Source organism: Amblyomma maculatum, chromosome 9 (genome assembly GCF_055883805.1).
Source record: "Amblyomma maculatum isolate TAMU_Amacu chromosome 9, ASM5588380v1, whole genome shotgun sequence".
Classification (NCBI taxonomy): domain Eukaryota; kingdom Metazoa; phylum Arthropoda; class Arachnida; order Ixodida; family Ixodidae; genus Amblyomma; species Amblyomma maculatum.
The window spans coordinates 97,831,318-97,837,317 of record NC_139352.1 but is presented as its reverse complement, the minus strand read 5'-3'; positions in this window follow the sequence as shown (position 1 = coordinate 97,837,317).

The following is a 6,000-nucleotide window of genomic DNA, read 5'->3' as shown; positions in this document are numbered from 1 at the left end:
TTCTGGCATCCGAAGAGCCACGTTAAGACCGAAGCCGAACTTCTTGGCCGACACGCGGCAGGCGGGGAAACCGCCTCCGTAGTTTTTGCGGTGACCTGAACGATTTATGGGTCGGCTGCCCACCGACCAGCGTCACGAACCTTCTACAACCAAGTGGTGCGTGTGTTAGCAAAAATGAAACAATGGGCTTGGACTTCGTTTGAATGCATCCTGACATTCTGCTGGCAGGACATTACATGCATGCATACGCCGCTGTTTGTCAGAAGCGGAGGCCACGCAACCATGAAGGTAGGCACCATGCCGGTACTGGCGTCTCTCTCTAGTACATGACTCTCAAGCTTAATTCGCCGTTACACGTAGCTAGTTTGAATGTTAGAGGACTGGGAGCGAGAAGGCGACAATGCCAGCTCAGTCGCCTCCTTTTAGATAATGATATAGATGTAGCAGCTGTGCAAGAGTCAAAGATTGAGAGCCAAGGAAGCACTGACCGTATGGTGGCTTCTTTTCAAACAAACTTTTATGTGTGTGTATGCCATTCTGTTGGTGTATCGGGTGGATGCCTTTTATTTATACGTAACACGCTGGGAGTAAGCGTAGAGTCCGTTTATGCCTGTCCAAGTGGTCGGCTTTTGGTTACCGATTTTACCTACTCTAATTTATGCTGGCGTGTTGTGTGTGTGTGTATGCTCCCAATTCAGGGCGTGAGCGTGAATTGTTTTTTCAGTCTATTGAGTTGTGGTTGAAGGTCGACAAAATCTTGCTTGTACTTGGTGACTACAACTGTGTGTGCGCAGCTGTGGACCGAGCGGCCAAGTGGCCGAGCGGCCGAGCGGCCTCGAAGAGACAGAAGCTCCGAGCTGTTGAATGCACTTCTGCATAAGTATAGCCTTGAGGATGTTGGTAGTGTGTTCTCCACTGGAAACCAGCCAGAGTTCACGCACTTTCAGCGAGATAGCCATGCCAGATTGGACAGGGTGTATGAGTCGGTAGATCTTGTTTCGCTATGTACTGCATATGAGGTCAAACCTGTGTCTTTCAGCGATCATTGTCTCGTGAGTGCAGTGTTTGGTCGCAAAGGAAAGAAATCGCGCTTTAACTGGTACCTATGGAAACTGAATGCCAAACTTCTTGCCGATGAAGAGTTCCTTACTGAAGTTAAGACAGAGTTTGAAAATCGTCTTGCTATGCAACCAGTAAGTTTTGCAGCGGAATGGGACAGCTTCAAAGAGTGGGTCAAATTGAAAGCAATAGAAAAGAGTAGTAAGCTGCGGTACAAAGAGAAAGAAAAAGAACTGAATGAACAACTTGCTCTTTTTTTGAGCATGGAAAGTACTGTGCCAGGGTATTTCGCCAGTAAAATACGAGAGCTTAAAAGTGAGCTGGAAACAATCGACAGCGAAAGATACACAGCGGCTGTCATACGTGCAAGGGCTGAAAAACTTTGGGCTGGAGAAGTGCCGACAAAACGAGCCCTAGCAGACGAGAAAAGATACGCCTGCCAGAAAGAAATTAGGAGTATAAAGTATGGCGGCCATATCACAGAAGATGCTCAAGATATTCAGCATGCGGTAGCAGAGCACTTCGAAGAACTGCTTAGCGCTAAGCTTGAGACTGTAGGCGGCTTTCAAACAGACTTTCTAAGACTGATGCCTGCACTGGATGACGAAAGTAAAGCGCGCCTAGAAACACCGATAACGTTACAGGAGATAGAATCTGCAATAGATGACCTGTCACCTGGGAAAGCCCCTGGGCCCGATGGTCTAAGTGCTGTCTTCTTTAAAACGTTTCAGCACTATGCGGCTCAGTTTATGGTCTGTGTAATCACTGAGGCTTATGAACGTAATGCTGTTCCTTTGTCTTTCTCTACATCGCACATTGTTCTAATACCCAAGACAGATGATCCGGAGAAACGAAAGTTGGTGGGGTCATATCGACCGATAAGCCTCACAAATGTTGACTATAAGGTGTACATGAAGGTTTTAGCAAAAAGACTGCAAAGCGTAATAAAAACATTGGTTGGGCCTCATCAATCGTGCGGAATCAAGGGTCGATCGATTGCCACGAATATACATGTTGCAAGAACCGTACTAGAATGTGTTGATGCACTCGGGGGTCAGATAGCCATGATGCAATTAGATTTGGCGAAAGCCTTTGACCGTGTTTCTCACGAAATTCTTTTTTCCATTTTAGAGCATTCTAACCTTGGTGAAGTCATAGTGGAGGGTGTTAAAATGGCTTATGCGAACTGCACGACCCGTATTATAGTGAATGGTGAACTGACTGACAGCATTGCAGTACGGTCATCAGTAAGGCAGGGCTGCCCGCTCTCACCCCTACTTTTTGCACTGTATTTAGAGCCACTTTGCTTGGCTATCATTGATAGCGATCGCATTTTAGGATTCAAGCTGCAATCAGCACACGTGAAAATGCTAGCATACGCTGATGACATTGCAGTCTTTTGTGCAACCAGAAAGAGCATCTGTGAAGTCACGGGTGTCGTTCAAACATTTTGTGATCAAACCGGATGTAAGATCAAATTGGAGAAAAGCTCTGGGTTTTGGCACGGTGATTGGGACGTGACACCTGATTTCTTCTGTAAGCTGCGATGGTCTGCTCTCCCAACGCGATATCTAGGCGTGCCTTTAGATTGTTATCGAGATCCCAACGTGCACTGGATGGAAGAAACATCCAGAGCGAAAGAAAAAGCGGATGCGTGGCAAGGAAGGCAACTCTCAATGTTTGCGCGCGCTTCTATTTGCAATGTTTTTCTTATTTCGAGGCTGTGGTACCTCATGAATGTGTTGTGTGTCTCACGAACCTCAATTCAGAAAATGCACCGCGTTTTTGCTGTTTTTATTTGGGCATCCACATGGGAAAAAACCGCCCGGACGAATTTGTTTATTTCTGTTAAAAGGGGCGGGCTTGGCCTTGTCCATTTGTTCTTGCGTCAAGTGGTTTCGCGATTTATATTCCTGCGTGATCAAAAAGATATCTTTCTAAGAACTGTGATGCAAGTGCGATTGCAGAGGTTGCTCCCTGAATGGATAGTGTCATGTGAAAGCATGCCTGGTACTGTGACTGGCTACCTGCGCGAGGTTGTTTTTTCGTGCAAGTTGCTGGAAGTGCGGTTTTCTTTTGATTACCTTTTCAATGTTCCCAAAAAAAAACTGTATAAAGATCTCATTGACGTGATGCTGCCGGTGCCTTTTTACCGGGCATTACACTGTGGAGGCCCAGGGCAGGACGTTTTGAAAAGAGTCAAGAAGATGCCCTTGAAGCCATCTGCTAAAACGTTCCTTTTCAAACTTCACTCTAATACGCTCCCTGTTAAAACCTGGCTGAATGAAAAAGGTATCTTCGTCCCATGGACAACGAATTGCCTGTTGTGCAAAAAACCGGAGACAATTGAACACGTCTTCTTACAGTGTTGGGATGCTGTTTTTCTATGGGACGTCCTCCAAAGGACAATTAAAAAGGAACTTCCCCTAACTCCGTATGGTATCAGATTTCTACCAGTGCAGAACGATGATGCACCTTATGATTTAATTATGCTTCTTGGCCTCCGTAGTTTGTGGAAAACACGAATGCAGGTGTGTCACGCAGATATAAATACACGATCTGCGCGTGAAAACTTTATTGAAAGTGCGGTGTATATACGCGAATCTTTCACGATGCCGCAGGATCCACCACAATGGCAATGTCTATTTGATGAGTTGGTGAACCTGAAAAGATTTTAGCCGCGTACGCGTTAGCTCAAATGTAGTTGACGTGTTTTATCATGTGTATTTTGTTTTGTGTTTCACGGCAATAAAAAAAAAAGACTCGTTAGTATAGTGGCCAGTATCCCCCCCTGTCACGCGGGAGACCCGGGATCGATTCCCCGACGGGGACCTTAGTTTTTGTTTCATTCTTGCATTCTGCGCCGTTTTAGAACAGCGCTTGCCGTCTTCCCTGAGCCGCCTCGTTATAGTGGCCAGTATCCCCCCCTGTCACGCGGGAGACCCGGGATCGATTCCCCGACGGGGACCTTAGTTTTTGTTTCTTTCTTGCATTCTGCGCCATTTTAGAACAGCGCTTGCCGTCTTCCCTGCGCCGCCTCGTTAGTATAGTGGCCAGTATCCCCCCCTGTCACGCGGGAGACCGGGGTTCGATTCCCCGACGGCGAACTTAGTTTTTGTTTCTTTCTTGCATTCTGCGCCATTTTAGAACAGCGCTTGCCGTCTTCCCTGCGCCGCCTCGTTAGTATAGTGGCCAGTATCCCCCCCTGTCAGGCGGGAGACCCGGGATAGATTCCCCGACGGGGACCTTACTTATTGTTTCTTTCTTGCATTCTGCGCCATTTTAGAGCAGCGCTTGCCGTCTTCCCTGCGCCGCCTCATTAGTATAGTGGCCAGTATCCCCCCCTGTCACGCGGGAGACCCGGGATCGATTCCCCGACGGAGACCTTAGTTTTTGTTTCATTCTTGCATTCTGCGCCATTTTAGAACAGCGCTTGCCGTCTTCCCTGCGCCGCCTCGTTAGTATAGTGGCCAGTATCCCCCCCTGTCACGCGGGAGACCCGGGATCGATTCCCCGACGGGGACCTTAGTTTTTGTTTCTTTCTTGCATTCTGCGCCATTTTAGAACAGCGCTTGCCGTCTTCCCTGCGCCGCCTCGTTAGTATAGTGGCCAGTATCCCTCCCTGTCACGCGGGAGACCCGGGATCGATTCCCCGACGGGGACCTTAGTTTTTGTTTCTTTCTTGCATTCTGCGCCATTTTAGAACAGCGCTTGCCGTCTTCCCTGCGCCGCCTCGTTAGTATAGTCATTCTACTTCCGGCCACCGGCGTGTACGGACGCAGAATGATGAGCTCCGGCGGAGCGGCGATTGCGGCCCAGGCTGGCCGCGGTAACAGGCTTGTGGAAAACGACGATAAGGTATATCAGATTATTTTGCCGCATCTGCCCACCGGACGTGTTGTTTTCAACACAGATTTTTTTACACGGTGACGTACGAGTGCGACCCTTCAGGGTTGAAGATTTCCGGGACGCCCTGGCCAAGATTGGTACGCTCCCAGACGTGGTGGCCTTGGGGGCTTACCAAATAAACCATGTCTGGGCGGTGACTTTGAACAGCACGGAAGCAACCAAGCGGCTGCTAGCATTCAAGGAGCTTCAAGGGAAAGGTCGACGGTGTATCATCATTGACCCGGAGGACCAACAGGTGAAGCTACGGCTCCACTGGATGTTGCACGGCGTGGCGGATGAAGATATCCGAACAGCTTTTGCGGCGTTCGGCGAGGTGACGGAAGTGACCCGTGAGCGGTGGCGAGTCCAGGGAGTGCACGAAAAGGGCTCAACAACGAGAACCGTGCTTCTGAAGTTGAAGCCTGGGATGAAGATAGCAGACCTGCCTCACCAGATAAGAGTAGCAGGGGAGTTGGCCCTTGTTGTGGTGCCTGGGCGGCCCATGCAGTGCCTGCGCTGCCGCGGGACCGGTCATGTGCGCCGGGAATGTAAGATTCCGCGGTGTGCGACGTGTAAGCGGTTTGGCCACTCGGAGGAAGACTGCGTACGAACGTATGCAGTGGCTACTGCACCAACAGCGAGGGCGGACATGACGGAACACCGAATGGATGTCGCAGAGACGGAGGATGCCGCAAAAGGGGTCGGAGAGGACGAGAGGGTGGCAGCAACGACAGGCATGTTAGTGCCCCGGGGGGGTGGTGACGAGATGCTCGGTGGACCAGACAGGGAAGTGGCACTGCCAAGCAACGGACCGTCGGAGGAAGAAAAGGTGAGCGATGCCCAGAGCTCAAAACTTGAACTTCCGGAGTCTGCGGGCAGAAGGGGGACCCTCGAAGGGAGCAGCGGCCGAGCGACCAACGTCCAGGGCCCTGCGAAGCGTGCCCACGACGGGAGCGCCAGTGAGACGAATGAGGCAGAGGCAGCTAGCAACGACGAGCCGCCGATAAAAACGCCAATAGGGAGGAGGGCGACCTTCAAACCAAGACCGAATGT